Source organism: Ambystoma mexicanum, chromosome 10, assembly GCF_040938575.1.
Source record: "Ambystoma mexicanum isolate Mex_15411 chromosome 10, UKY_AmexF1_1, whole genome shotgun sequence".
Lineage (NCBI taxonomy): Eukaryota > Metazoa > Chordata > Amphibia > Caudata > Ambystomatidae > Ambystoma > Ambystoma mexicanum.
Genome location: NC_090932.1, coordinates 1,511,026,376 through 1,511,042,447, shown reverse-complemented (window position 1 = coordinate 1,511,042,447; position 16,072 = coordinate 1,511,026,376).

Here is a 16,072-nt window from a genome sequence, read left to right as displayed (position 1 = left end):
GCTACACCACCTGTAAGGGGAGAGAGCAGAGAAATTAGACATTACATAAAAAGGACAGAGAACACACTTTACAAATACAATTACAACAGTCGGAAGACAAGCGGGCAAGTGGAAACAAGGGAAGCACTTACCTACAAGAGAAGTGGACTAGTCGCAGCTGGCCTGGACTTCCAAAACAAGGGACCAGTGAAGGAACTCGGTTCCCTTCAACAAGCGCCCCTGCCAGAAACAGCAGAACGGAGAGCTCATCATCATCATTCAGCAGGTGAGCCTCAAGAGTAGTGCAACCCCAGGGAAGCCACATCCAGGGAGAAGAGGTCTGGAGAAGGGGTCAGGGACCACAGGCTGCATACTCATATTACCCCACTTATATTCACGCAGGAATCGCACTGCTCATCACCCCAGTTCCCCACACAGACGCAGAGGGAGGATCAGACAAGAGGAGCTTCATCCCTGGGAGGGCTGCGACCATGCCCCAACGCCTCTGCAGAGACCAGGTGAGCGTAACAGAATGCGAAGCCTCCTACGAATCTCTGCTTGGGCGTTATGGAAACTTCAGAAACAGACCAGTTGGCCCAGTTACTGGGAGAGTTACGGGCTGAAGTTCATGCCTCAAGACAGGAACCAATACCTTAAGGAGGCACCTCATTGTGAATCGAGAACGCACGGACGATTTAGCAAGGTAGATGCTCCAAGCACAGGCTGGCCAAGCCCCATTACCGGGGCTGGCCCACCCTATTCCGCCACCAGGTAACAATGCCCCCCCTTTTCCAACACAAACACTTTCCTACACCGAGACAGACAGTCAACAAACCAACACCAGAGGCATTTACCTGACATGTCCCAACGCAAGGGTCAGGCAGAGTCAGGCAATGAACCATAACTATGCAAACCTTACAGCCCTTTCCCTTCCCCAAAGGTAAAAAAAGGCTGAGCACGAAGGCACACTTCGAGCAAGGCCGAACGCACAAAGAAGCAGCTATTCCTGACCGGCAGTTCAAGAGAAGGAGAAAGGCAGAGAGATCTAAAAGGGCAGCCATTAGGAAATTGCCCTTGTCCTATTCAAACCAGACCCGCAAAGCCTCAGTGAAAGTAAACTTAAGACCGGGAGTCGCAGCTGGCGAGTGGCATACTAGATATCAGCAGTATGTGGAACCCTCCCGCACTGATTACCAGGGCGGGGAGAAACCGTTCTCATGGTGGTACTGTCCTTGAATCCAGAGACAAAAGAAAACGACAACGAGTTCCCCCCAGCCAGTGAGTGGGAAGCAAGTTATAGCGAACCGGACTTGGTTGAGCCCAAGGTTGCAGTAGCAACATTGTATATACAGAAAGAGTATAATAGAGGTCTTTTGTGGGTGAAGTTGGAACCAGACAGAGTGGTCCAGTGCCACATGGGTTCTCATTCAAAGGACACTATATGGTATTCTTTGCTAATAAAACTACAAAGATCAAGGGGCCTTAAGGGAGACCGCGTGTAGTGTCAAAGTGGTCATAGAAGGGTCAAGTAAAATCCCTCGTACAGTCAAAGGTCTTTGACACATGGTGAACACCAAGTGAGTTGTGAGAATTGGCAAACGTGAACCTGACTGAGGGATGCCTATGAATTATGTTTATGTTTATTAGGTTTCTATAGCGCTTTAATCCAAAGTGCTATATAAAGCGAATTAGGGTGACCAACAACACCCAGAGAACATTGTGTGATGTGATTCCTGAAGTGAAGAGACATTGTGTTGACAAGTGTGAACCTTGCTGAGGAATGCCCACAATAGATAGTTGGTGAAAAGGACAGTAATACTGTTAAGTGATATAATTGTGAGTGAAAGGCCGTAGTGAACCTGACTGAGGGAAGTTAACGTTGCAAGAAGAATCAGAGCCCGGCTGAGGGAGATCCAAGAGGTGAAGAGCAGTCGTCCACCATGAAAAGATTGACAAAGGAACTTTTGGTTTGTTTATTTGTTTTGATACAGCTGGCCTTCTAAGGCAAGAGACTTTTGCTGCAAATAGACTTGGCCCCGGAAGGTTCTGGCATCATTGAAAAACTGTAACCTTGTGCTGGCGAGGACCAGGAGTGTGCTGTGCTCAAAGGTCCTACCTTGTCCTTTGCTAAAAATGTGGGGAAGGGAGACCCAGCCATACCATCCTGACTTATCATTTGGTGAGCACTTCTTTCTTTTCTTCAGAACATTGTCCCACACTATTTTGTAACTTGTTGTAAGGATTGGCACTCGTTTTGTTTTATAGATTGTGTAGGCCCTTTTTATTTGACAAGGCGCCGCTACGACTGCTTTATTATTATTTGATGGTCGTAGCTTGCTTCCATCCTAGATTTAGGTTTAGATTAAACTTTTTTAATAAACACCCTTGAACTGTGATCACTTGTGTCTGTCTTTACTGTTGCCACCATGAATTCCTTACACACTGTCAAAACGCCATGCATGGGAAACGTTTCCTCAAAGGTTGTTGAGGGACGCCATGCAGCAACGCAGTGCTACCCATTAAAGTGGGACTCTGCTACGCCTACGGGCACATTAAGGCAGTGACTATTGAATATAGAAGTTTGCCTCAGCTGTCGGTTGGGGTCATACATCCACAGTCCGGTATTATTACGGCCCTCGTGATCAGTGAATAGTAACAAGTATGGATGTGCAGCACATTTATGGGGGTATCAATGAAGTCTGCAGTCCCCGTGACGTATGGTGCTTGATAGATTTGGCCGTAAATACACTAATTATAGCGAGACACATTTTCTTTTTAATATAGATACCATAACTAATGGATGTGGCTGGAATTAGCAACAGTCCACAAATGAAGAAGAAGTGAAAGAAAAGTGGAGTGAGGAGTATTTTCAAGACCCCCCCCCCTATAGGGAAAAACAACAATAAGGTAACACAGAGACCTTGTATGGTTGTGTTAATGTGAAAAGGCACTCCCTGTAAATGACATGCTTACTGTATCTCTATTGTAGGAATTGATTATCCACATGAGAGTTAATTCGCGCAAAGAAGTATAAATGTCTTGTGCCCTGAACACATGAAGAAACAGGAGGTTAGTGGCAAACTATGTAAACGTGTGTGTGGCTTAAAGAGGTATCAAGCCTAACATCACAGAATTTTAATATGAGTTATCTCTTTGGTTACAGTGTGTAAATCAAAGAAGATTCACAAGAATGGGGAAGCATAAGAGCATTGTGCTAAAGTTGTTTGTCCTGATGAAGGGACAAGTAAATGTGGTATTTGATGTTAGACACAATCCATCAGAGAGGCCAGAAACGCAGTGTGTCTACTTTGGGTTTGACGCATTCTCTTTCGATAGGTCAACCCCCGTGCTTGAGTGTTGTAAAATAACTGCTATTAAATACTGTCTATTTTAGTAATTTTGTCACAATCTGTTTACTAACCCCACATTATTGATGAAATTGTTGTTCTTAACAGAATATGACCTTGGAATACTAACGGTTCTCTGGACCCCAAAATAGCTGGTATATTGGTTGTCTCCAGGAGGACATTGACTATCGGGTTTAACATATATGTTATGTATTGTATTTGTACAAGTGAAAAAACACTGTGCACAACTAGTTAAATGTTAATTTTAAGTTATTTGAAACAGCAAGAATTGGTAATGTAGCTCTAATTTTAGGAAATTCAAGGTGCGGGGGAGAAAGAACCAACCTTGCCATCTAGGTTGAAAAGCAGTATGGACAAAAAAAAGAGATCCCTGTTAGGGAACTCCCGTCCCCTGCACACTATCTATGGCCTGAAAATATCAGACAAAATGTTTTTTTAGGTATACAATGCCTATGTAGGCTCACCTATGGGTAGGATAGCTAACCAGCTTGTAACCAATTTTGAATACAAATTCAGATTCTCAGAAGTATTTTTTTGTTAAACAACAGAGGATTAAGACATTATTAATTTGAATGACAATTCCATATTTCACAAAATCAAAATATGTATTGTACAAATGGCCCAACGCATTTCGATTTTGGACTCTTCATCAGGGGCAAGGAGTTTGTCAATTAATTCTACAAAATTAACTTAATTAGACTCTTGTTTGGTACTGAGATCACCACATTGGACATTTTCAACATTTGCAATTTTTGAATTGTAATCATAAGACTCAGAATTTCATAGGTGAAATAACAAACACTTTTGTTCTTTCATAAGCAAGGTACAACCTCTTATCAAATGAGACTCTCACTATGCTAAAACACCACAGAGAGTACTCATCATATTGTTATATAGCTCTCATGTAGTTGGAGGTCTTTTAGGGGATAAGGATTGGCTACATTTTGTGCTTGGGTTGATGGATTATCTGATAATACCCTATGTTGCTCTTAGTATAAAACCAAATGAGTAAAATAAGGAAAATAAATGCTGACCAGTTTTTGAGTGCTGAAGTAAACAATTTGTATGTTCAGATGAAAGGTCTTGTCAATTTTCCAAGAGTGCTAATATCTAAAAAAATCTATCCATATGGCATTGATAAGTACTAAATAGTGTTTTTTTGTATAAACTGGTGAACAATTTTAGGTATATCTTACCAATAAGGGAGCTTGTGGGAATCAAGGAAAATCCGAAAGAATGCAGAGCTTGATGTGGTGTTAACTTTGTATCATAAGTGGGGATCTGGTTGTCTCCCCAGCTTTGGCCCAAATTAGTTTGTAATATCAGATAGATAGCTTTAGAATACTAGTAAAGTAAAAGGTAAGGACTAATAAAGGTGTCTAAGGAACTTACTTCTTTAGCCAGTTATGCTGATTAATTGTGGAGCTTTCCGGAAACCAAGGTTGACTGGAAGCAACTGTTGCGGTTTGAGATGGTGTACGCGGCTTATATACACGGTAGATACTGATGTCATCACGCGCATACAGGGATGACGTCATTGCCATCCCGTTTTGTTTGGCGGGAAAGACTTGGAAATAATCTCCATCTGTGAACATCTACTGAATAGGACCAAGTGTCTATATTTACCTGCACTCTGAGCATGTTAGTATATTTTGTTGCTATTTGTTCAGAGTCAAATGAAAGATACTGTGACGTCAAACCATGCATGTGGTTTTGCTTCAATATTGCCCCCTCTTGAACTTGGCAATAACAATTGGAACATTTTGTTTCTGTCTTTCCTTTAGAGTGAGTATATTGCTCATATAACTTCTTTGCATTAGTTCGATATTCAAAATATTGTTTCGCAGGCAGCGTTAGACTGAAGAGCGTTCCGGGGTTACCCAACATAGGGCGACTCACTGGTTTATCCACACGCATCCGTTGAAGCACTGCAGCTGCTGTTTCTGTGGTTTCATGAACATTTGACCGCTTCGGTTGCGTTCCTGCAGCCCGCGCTGCTTGTGAAAGGATCCTGCCTTGCTCCTACAGCACTCCGTTGCTTGGCAGCCACCGGGACCGGGCACACAATAAAGAGAGTTTCTCTCATGGGACAGCCTGGCAGGATACCGCTTCCCACTGTGTGACCTCTGCAGTTCAGGTTTTCAGCAACAAAGACCCTCTAAGGACTATACTCTGCTTCAGAAATAGCAGCAGCTCTGGTATCTTAGTTACACTGCTTCTGCTGCTTCAACTGAGTATGGCAATTTCTGCTCCACCTTCTTGCTCTAATGACCAGCACCTGAGTGGGCCTTAAATATTCAAAAGTCCCACTCAGGTGTGTGTCATTGGAACCACTAGACTGCACCCTGCAGTTTTGTACCTCTGAGTCCTTCTTCCTTTTTCAGTACTTCAGGCATTGTGGGGCTGGAAGTCCCCAATGTTCTGATTTCTTTTTGTATCAAAGGTCTCAATTTTGCAATAGGCCATCTAAACTGTACGGTCTGTGGGGAAGTTAGTTACAGGGTTCTCCCAATTATTCTGGCCCGAGTCTTCTCTCATGTGATCCTCCCCCAGGGTCAGGGTCAGAAAGCGTCTGCCTTTCCCTGGCACCATGAGAAGGGTCCCAGGCCAGGGTTCTTGGGATAATCACCTCTGATTCATCACAACCCATAGTAGACAATCTCAGAGAGCAAGGTATGAGGCGGATAATATATCTCAATGGCATGATATTCATGTCATAGGACAGGTAAGAGCTGGTAGAACAGGCCCAAAAAGCAACTTCCCTGTTACAAGACCTGGGATTCCAAATAAACTGAGAAAAGTCAGAGAGATCCTGTGATTCACAGTGAATAAGATCAAGACATTGCTAAGCTTACCACCACAAAAGATGTAGACGATCTGCAAAGAGATTTCAGCGACATTTGCCAAACAGAAGAACTCGCTCAGGAGGATAGTAAGCTATTTCAAGCTATATTCCCAGGTCTGCTGCATTAGCAAGTGCCCCAGAGGATGTAGATTCAACACCTGCGCAAGGGGGTGTTCTACTACCAGGAGGGCCAGATTTCCAGTGAGGCACAAACAGAGAATCAATGGTGGTTAGACCACATGGCAGCTTGGAATGGGAGAACAATCTTCGGTTGCTCCCTGGACGTGATCATAGAGGTGGATGCTAGCAGGCACAGATGGGGAGCTCGATGCAGGACACATAGCATAGGAGGGATGTGGTCCCAGACAGGTAAGATACCACATCAACTGTCTGGAGCCATTAGTGTAATTGTTTGTGGTCAAAGTGCTGCCCCCATGCTCAGTGAAATGTTGGGTTCTACTCAGAATGTACAACATTTCAGTGGGGAAATATATCAACCATCTAGGGGGCATGCATTCCCAGCTACTAGCAAAACTAGCCAGTGACCTTTGGCATTACTGCCTGAAAGGAACATTTCCGTACATTCGGAATACTCTGCGGGCTTGGCGAAAACAGTTGCTGGCAGGCACTCAAGACACCGCCTGCACCTGGAGGCTGCACAGCAAAGTGTTCCAGAAGCTGATGCGCATTTGGGGCAAGTGCCTCGCAGATATAATCACCTCAAGACTGAACCGATGGCTGGAGAAGTTCTAGAGTTAGAGGCCAGACCCAGCACCAGTGGCAACAGATGTCTTTTTCCAGCAATGGGGGTTGGGCACAGAATACTACTTTCCCCATTCATCATGATCACACATATGTTAGCGGCCAACAGGAGCCAACCAATCAGACTAGTGTTGGTGATGCCTCTCTGGTCAGCTCAATCATGGTTCCCGATTCTCCTAGAGCTCGCCACAGATCTGCCACTCCTGTTTCCCCCAGATACCTCAGATCATTCAAAACCAGAGAGAACTCCATCTAATGATACTGAATGGGATGCCTTTGCTTGTAGAATGGAGTGATTTGGGAGAGCCAGGACCTTTGCAGTTCACCAGTAGTTCCTGGGCAACAGGGGCAGGGGGGTTGTACAGATCAGCATGGGCTAGCAGGCGTGGCCGGTGAATGGAGAGGGACAAGGATCACATGAATGCAGATTTAGTAGAGGTGGCAAACTTACTATCCGAATTGGCATCAGAAGGTAAGGCATACAGGATAGTAAATGGCTATAGGTTAGCGGTGTCAGCAGGGCATGCAACAGTAAATTGTATGCCTGTAGGGGAACACCAACTGATAATAAAGATTTATGAAAGGAGTTTTACTAACAAAGCCGCCAGCTCCAAAATATTCTAAGCTGTGGGACGTAAAGGAAGCGTTGTGCCTTTTCTTGAATTGGGCTGTTAATGGGGTCCTATCTAGGCCAGCTAGGCCTCCAGTAGGAGTAATTCTCCAGAAGCAGCAACCTTTCAAATATCCAGGTGCACTAAGACAGGAATAGTGACATCGACCTGTGAATTCTCTCGGGCAGCTGAAGGCCTATGCAGTCAGAAGCCTCAAGGTTTACGAGGCAGAGACAGAGAATCAGACTGCTCGGGGAGACCAAACTGCTAATGTGACAAACAAGCCCATATAAGGCATTTTCATACACAATTCTCGCAGGATGGGTCAGAAGGATCATGGAGAAAGCAGGAATACATATGCAGGCCTTTAGAGCCCATTCAGTAAGAGGAGCTATGCGTGAGAAAACTGAGGGTGTTTTCCCAGGTAGACCTCGAGAATCCCTTATTCAGGTGACCAGGAAAGGGCGTGCGCTCTCAGATCCCAACCGTGGGGGTGGATGAGCGAGGGAGGATCACCTGGGTAGGGGAGACTGGGGTTGTGCCTGGGGATAAATGCCCCAGGTGAGGCGCAGTCTTATACCGGGGAAGAAGGTGAGGAAGACGGAGTCCCTGAGGCTTTTGTAGGCTGCACCACATCTGCCTCCCTTCCTCCCTTTGAATCTCCCTTAACCAAATCCAACGACCCATCCATCTATAACAAATACCCTAGGATCTCAAGCCATGTTACATTCAGAAACCATCTCTCCCTGTTTTCCTGGTCCCTACCTGAATACTCCTAACCATTCTTCTCCATGTCCCTATGATTACTCTTATCCTGACCAACCAGTGTACTTTCACAAAACTCTACCGTTCTCACAATCCCCCTGTTCCTTTCACAACAATAATCCCGGTCAGACCTTTGCATTGCGCAAACCCTATCAAACTCATCCTTCTAAGTTTACCACCCCTCCCAGTAAGAGGGTTATAATTCCATACAACATCTTTTCCCAATCTACCATGTACGACATTCAGAAACACTGCCCCCCCCCCTTTTCCACACAAACACTTTCGCACACCATGAAAGACAACAGACTAACTCTAGAGCGGTTTACCTGACATATCCCGACACAAGGGTCAGGCAGAGTCAGGCAATTTACCAGAATCACACACACCTGACAGCTTTTTTTCTTCCCCACAGGGATAAAATGTGGAGCACAATAGCACAGTACGAGCAAGGCAGAGAAGTAACCTTGCCCTTTCCATCCCAGAGCTGTGAAACGTCAACATAAGGAAACATAAGACCACGAACAATAGCTCAAGTATGTTGTAGCATATGTCAATGGTACAAAGAGCTAACCTACACTATAAGCAGGACAGAGGGATATGCCTGCTACCGTGGTACAGACCTTGACTCCAGATAGAGTGAAAAGCCAAGCGGTTCATCACAGCCGGTGAGTCAAAGGGGAACCGATAAAGAAACCAAACATGTTGAATGAAAGTCGCAAAGTGGCACATTGAGGAAAGTTCAAAGAACTTTAAATTGTTTAGGGAAAACCAGCTGCAGAGGGGATCAGAGGGGATCAGCACCACCTGGGTGTTAACTCAAGAGACTCTAGTTGATTCCATGTTGTGTGAAACTACTGATACCAGAAGGCTGTAGGAGAGCCGCCAAGAAAGGTCAAAGTGGTCCTACAGGGGTCTTGCAAAATACCTGTACAGTCGAAAGTCTATGACCGACAATTGAGAACGCAAGGGAAGTGAATCCTGCATCAAAAGAAAGTAAAGGGAATTGTGAAATGGCAAGAGTGAACCCAGCAATAAAGAGGGGTGGAGTCTAAAGTCCCAAGAAACACCGTGTTGACAAAAGTGAACCCAGCAGAGGGATGTCCATGGAGAACTGTTTGAAAAGACATTAATATGAATGCCAATGAGAAAATATCTTTGCATAAATCATAGTAAATCTGACAGAGGAAGGTTGAGATTCGTGAGGGGTAAGCGCCTGGAATAGGGGGACCCAGGGGTGAAGTCATCACCCATCGTACATGTGGAATAGGACTCTGAAAACAAAAGAAGAAAAGCCTGCGAATGAGAGCCAGAGTGAACCCGACAGAGGGAAGCCAATATTCGAGAAGGGTCTGAGCCCCGCAGAGGAGGATCCAGGGGGTGGGAAACCATCACCCCGTCGAAGGTTCTGAGCCCAGCAGAGGGGAATACAGGGGATGGAAAACCATCCTCCCATGGATCCAGGGGGTGGAAAACCATCACCCCGTCGAAGGTTCTGAGCCCAGCAGAGGGGAATCCAGGGGGTGGAAAACCATCATCCCATGGATACATGAAGACAAGAATAAGAAATCTTTAGAAATTAGCCACAGTGAACCCGACGGGAGGGAGGCTGATATTCAAGAGGTCTGTGCCCGTAATAGGGGGACCCAGAGGTGAAGAATCATCACCTCAAGGGCAATCAGAAATAACTTTTTATTTGTTATTTGATCAGATCCTTGGAAGCAGGAGAGACAACCTCTGACGATCCTGATATTGATAAGAACTGTTTGAGGGGTCTGTGCCCGGAAGAGGGGGATCCAGGGGTGAAACCATCACCCATCGTACACTTGGAACAGAACTTCTTTTTTTTTGTTAATTTTGGAAGCCATCAGGTCCTTGGGGGCAAGAGACTTTTTGTAGAAAAGAGACTTAACCACTGAAAGGTCCTGATACGTAAAACAGAACTGTTGTCTTGTGCTGGGAAAGCTCGAGGGTGTGCTGTGCTCAGGAGTCCTGCCTTGTCCTGTGCTCAAAACGTGGGGAAGGGAGACCCGCTGCTAACACATCCCGACTTATAATTTGTGAACACGTCTTTCTTTCTTGTGAAGCCTCTCCCACACTTTTGTATTTTAGCATAAGGATTGGCAATAGGTTTCTTAGTATAGGCCCTTTTATTTGACATGACGCCACTAGGACTGCCTTATTATTTGATGGTGGTAACTTGCTCCCATCTTAGATTTAGGTTTAGAATAGGCATTTTTCCAACCTACCTATACAGTTTAATAAACACCCTTGAACTCTGATCACTTGTGTCTGTCTATTTTCTTTTTTTGATAACATGTTTTATTGTCTTTTCGTGTTACAATACAATAACATATAAACTTACAAACATAAAACTGTGCATACATGTGGTAGAGCTACATGAGGGACCTCTGCCTATTTGCGGATCAATGTGGAAGCACAAGTGAGGTTAGGAATACAGTAGATATTAACCATATCAAGTGTCCATTTGACATTTCACGCTCAGTTCTTACAGATGACTAGAGGATTTAATGACCTAGCTATTATGCCCAGAGGCTGCGAGGATGTTAAACTACAAGCTGGATTATTTCAAATTGTACCAGTTTCACAACATCTCTTCCCACTTCCCTCATACTTTGTCTGCTTTGCCCGGGCACCCTCTTGCTTGGTAAACCCGTTGTTCCATTGGGATAATTGCGTCTATGTCTGATTTCCATTGTTCATACTGTGGAGTGATCTCAGAACCCCATAGTTGTGCTATGTTTCGTTTAGCTATGCCGGTGGATGTTGAGACTAATAGCTTTTCAAAGCGCGATTGGTCCTGTTCCGTCTCAATACCCAGTAGAAGGTGTTTGGGGTCAGTAGGGATTGGTCGGCCTAAGACTCTGGCGAGTCTATCACAGCAGCTATGCCAGAAGTGTTGTATTTGTGTACATTGCCACAGAATGTGATAGAATGTCCCCTCTTCTTGCTTGCAACGTAAGCATTTTGGATCAGATGTCTTGCCCCACTTGTATAGCGCCACTCAAGGGTAATATATTCTGTGGAGTATTTTCAGCTGAAAGGAGTCTGATTCTTGCTGAGATTGCTGTTTCCCTGGGGTACATCAGGGTCTCAATCCAGTCTTCGGGTAGAATCGGGCCCACGTCCCCTTCCCATTTGAGTTTCAGGCTTGTGAGCTCTCTTGTGGCAAAGGAGGAGATAGCCTTATACATGGTGGATGTGATCCTGGCTTTCACACTGTCGACAACTATATTTCTCTCTATGGGCATGCACTCTGGCATTTCCAGTAAGCGGTCTCTCTGTTCCAACAGTGCATGGTGTAGCTGATTATAGTGGAAACTTCCAGTGGCAGGGAGACCGTGTGTGGACGAGATTTCGGCAAACGGGATTATTTGATTATTTGCATATACCTGCTCAATGGTATGAATACCAGCTGTTACCCAAGCCGACCATTTAGGGAGATTGTCGAGACCTGCAAGATGGACGTTGTTCCAGATGGGCTGGACCGGGGTGAGTATGTTGTCACAACCTATGTACCTATGAGTATCTCTCCACATTTGAGCTGTGTGGGCTGTGATCGTGCCCTTAGGATGACGATTCACACGTGTATAGGCTTTCAATCGGGGTCATATCATGTCGGGCAGCAATCTCAGCCTGTATGTGGGGGAGCTTTGGGTCTCTATGTAGAATGTTGTTTGTTGTCGCCATCTGTGACACCCAGTAGTAGACCTGGATATTCGGTAGCCCTATTCCTCCCTCCCAGACCGAGCGTTGGAGGGTTTTAAGCGCTATTCTCGGGTGTTTCCCTGCCCATAGGAGCCTATGTGTTATTCTGTCTATTGTGTGGAATTCTGCAACGGGAATATTGAGAGGGGCATTCTGGAGGATATAGAGGAATCGGGGCAGGGTCAGCATTTTGAAGAGTGTCGCTCTGCCTAACAGCGTCAATGGCAGTGATGCCCAGTGAGCTACATCTTGCGACTATCTTTTGATCAGGGAGTGTAGGTTTTGGGTTACATAATTGTCGTCTGTTTTTCTATTTGGACGCCAAGGTATCGGAACTGTGTGGTCTCAATACGGTATGGGGAGCCGGTAGGCAGAATGCAGTCTATCCCTTTTACCGGAAAGAACACCGATTTCACCCAATTCACTCTTAGTCCGCTAAAGACCCCATAATCCACCAGTAATTGAGTTACTATAAGGCAGGAGACCGCCGGGTCCCCCAGATACACTAGAAGATCATCGGCATACAAGGACACCTTGTCCTCCCACTCTGAGTTCCAGCAGAAGCCGCGCCACGTGGGTGAGCTCCGTAGGATGACTGCTAGTGGTTCTATTATTAATGCAAATAGCATAGCTGAAAGTGGGCAGCCTTGCCTCGTACCCCTACCCAATGGGAATATACGCGAGTGCCAGCCGTTTACCCTTACCTCTGCTAGTGGGCATTTATAGAGGAGTTGGACCCATTTTATAAAGGAATCACCAAATTGCATCTTCCTCATGATCGCCCATAAAGCATCCCAATAGACAGTGTCGAAGGCCTTTTCGAAGTCTATGGCCAGTAATGCTAGTGATTGTTGTAGCACGGGTGCTCGTTCTAATGCCAGATGGAGTCTGCGAATATTCATTCTTGTCGAAAATTTGGGGCATAAAGCCGCACTGGTCCGGGTGTATCAGTGTTGTGATGACCGCTTGGAGTCTATTTGCTAGCACTTTGGCCAAGATTTTGGGTTCACTATTGATTAGGGATATGGGTCTATATGAGCTGCACTCATCAGGGGGTTTGCCTTCCTTGGGGATCACTATTATGGTGGCCTTACGGAGGTCTGGTGGGAGCCTACCTTTGGTTAGGGAGTGCTCGAACATGTTGAGCATCTGCGTGGATATGTCCAGGTGGTTCATCTTCTTCCAGATATCGATCGGGAACCCGTTGGGTCCCGGCGTCTTGCCCGTTTGTAGCTGGGAGATGGCCGCAGATATTTCATCCACTGTTATTTTGCTGTCTAACATGGCGACCTGTTCCGTGGTAAGTATTGGGAGAACAATGTTGGCGAGCATGTCACTGGCTGGTGTGGTGGCCGGGGGCTTGTAGAGATTTTCGTAGAAATCCGCAAATCGCTCTGCTATCTCTGCATCAGTGGAGACCAGTGGTCGAATTGAGCGGGAGCGGTCGGGAGCGGTGCTCCTCTACTTTTTTAAATTACCTTTTACAGCTCCTATACTTGTATTTTAAAAAGAAACCGTTCCGGAATGGTTTTGTTTTCAAATAAAAGTGTAGGAAGAAGATGAAACTTTCCCTTTCAGTGCATTGCACTGACCGTTCCCTTAAACAGCAGGTGCAAGTGTTTGGTGGTGTGTATTGTGTGTGAGAGAGGACGTGATGATGGGGTTTGTAGGGAGTGGGTGCAGGCCAGCAGGGAACATAGTTCCCCTACTTCTTTTCATACACTTCGACCACTGGTGGAGACTGGTTCTGCGTCTGCTGTCTTAATACATTTCACCTTTCGATGCCCCTCTTCTTGTCTCTCCAGCCAGGCGAGCGTTTTCCCAGCTTTTTCTCCCGTTTCATAAAGGCGTGCCCTCATGGCGTGGTGTGCCTTTTGGGCACAGTCAAGCGATAGGTTATGGAGTTTCTTTTGCGCTAGTGTTAACGCTCGATTCGTCTCCGGGGTATCGTTGGTGATGTCCTCCACTGCCCTGGTCACCACCTCTTCTTCGGCAGACTTCATCTGTTCACAGTGTGCTTTTTTCTTTGCTGACATCCACGAAATGATGTCGCCCCTCAGGACTGTTTTGTAGGCTTCCCATAGTGTGGTAGAGTCCTCGACCGAACCTGAATTTAGCTCATAATAACTGGAAGTGGCTGTCTCTATCTTCTCCTGCAGCTATGGGAACCCCAAGTTGTAGGTGTTCAGTCGCCATGTAGGTAGGGGGCACGGTCTTTCTGTTTCTAGTTCCAGGATCAGCGGGGAGTGGTCCGAGATACCCCGTGGGAGTAGGGATGCATTGCATATTTTGTGCACATTTTGATTTGGCAAGAAGAAGTAGTCTATTCTGGACATGGAGGCGTGCACTCCAGAATGGAAGGAATATTCTCGGACATCTTTGTGTATGTCGCGCCATGCATCTCGTAGTCCCAATGCAGAGGCAAATGCCACCAATTTGGTGGTGGCGGCTGGATTCCTTGCCCTCAGGTGTGAGTGATCTGAGACATTGTTCATGACCTCGTTAAAGATTCCCCCACGCACCCATGTATCTGCATCATTTTCCCCAAGGATTAGGGTAATGTCTGCTAGGAGAGCACTGAGTAGAGATGGGGGTGAGTATATTGCCAGGATCGCCAGGGTTTGATTCCATATTGTTGCCTGGACGTGTACATAGCAGCCACCTTTGTCTTGTGTGGTATGCGTGATTTCCAGAGGGAGCCTTTTATGTATGAGTATCAGCACTCCTCTCGCGCCCATGGATAAGCCCGCATGTACTGCTGTGCGGTAATTAGATCTTTGGAAAAATTTGCTTGAGGTTCCTGCCAGATGGGTTTCGGTCAGAAGGACTATGTCAGGGGAGTGGCGATTCAAGGGTTCTACGTTATTTCGCAGCAGTATTTTTCATCGCAGGTTTTTGTCATCGCCGTTTTTTTTTTGAAAAACTTGTTTTTTTTTTTTTTGGGGGGGTTACCCCCCCAAGTACCCCCTTTTTTATTTTTTTTATTCCCTTACACCCACAACCATAGGATGAGTTTTTTTTCGAAATAAAAACGGCGATGAAAAAACACGCGATGAAAAATACCGCGGTGAAATGCGTGTATACCGATTCAAGTGCCGTAACACCAGCCTTCTCTTGATACTGGAGCCTAGCCCATTGACGTTCCATGTCATGAGTGTTAGGCGCCCAGTGGTTGGAGTCGCTTCAGGTGACATCTGGTGCGTGAAGTATAGTGTCACAGGTGTGTTACCTTTGGTGCTTTTGCTTCGAAATGGTGGCATGGGCCAAGTTTACATTGCTCTCGGTACCTTTGTATGCTAAAATGTGTAGACAAACGTCTCCAACTCCCCCCTCCCTATGCTCCACCCTCAACTGAAGCATCTGTCGACCCAACAGCAACATGTGAACAGTTAAACTTTACAGCACCTCCGTGTGGTGCTAGAACTTAAGTCTTGGTTCGGGGGGCGGGTGTTTGATTGATTAGCCACCGGCCTGGATGTGTTCTGTGATTAGACTGTTGTCGGGAGCAGAGGCTCCATAGCGTTACAATACTTGGTGACTCTAACATATTGCTCACAGCTGCTCTTACTTCATACATCTCCCTGCTGCGGGTTTTCTGGTTCCGGCGGCTGCTCTGGGCGAGGGCTATTGCGTTCCCTTCTCTTTTTTCCCTCGGCGCTCCAGTCCCCTTCTATATGGCGCTCAGCCCAGCTCCACGCTTCTCTGGGGTCAGTGAAGTGTACGGTTGTGCCCTTGTTGAATATCTTGAGCTGGGCCGGGAAGATTAGCCCGTACATAACACCCATCGAGTGCAATCGTTTCTTGAGCGGGTCGAATGATTGGCGCGCTTTCTGCACCTCCCTGGTGAAGTCAGGGAAGAAGGCTATCCTTGATCCGTTAAATGTGACCGTGCCCTTTGATCTCGCCAGTTGGAGAACAGTGTCTCTATCCCTATAATTCAGAAATCTGGCGATGACTGTGCGTGGTGGAGATCCTGGTGTGAACTTGCCAGTTGGGATACGGTGGGCACGCTGGAT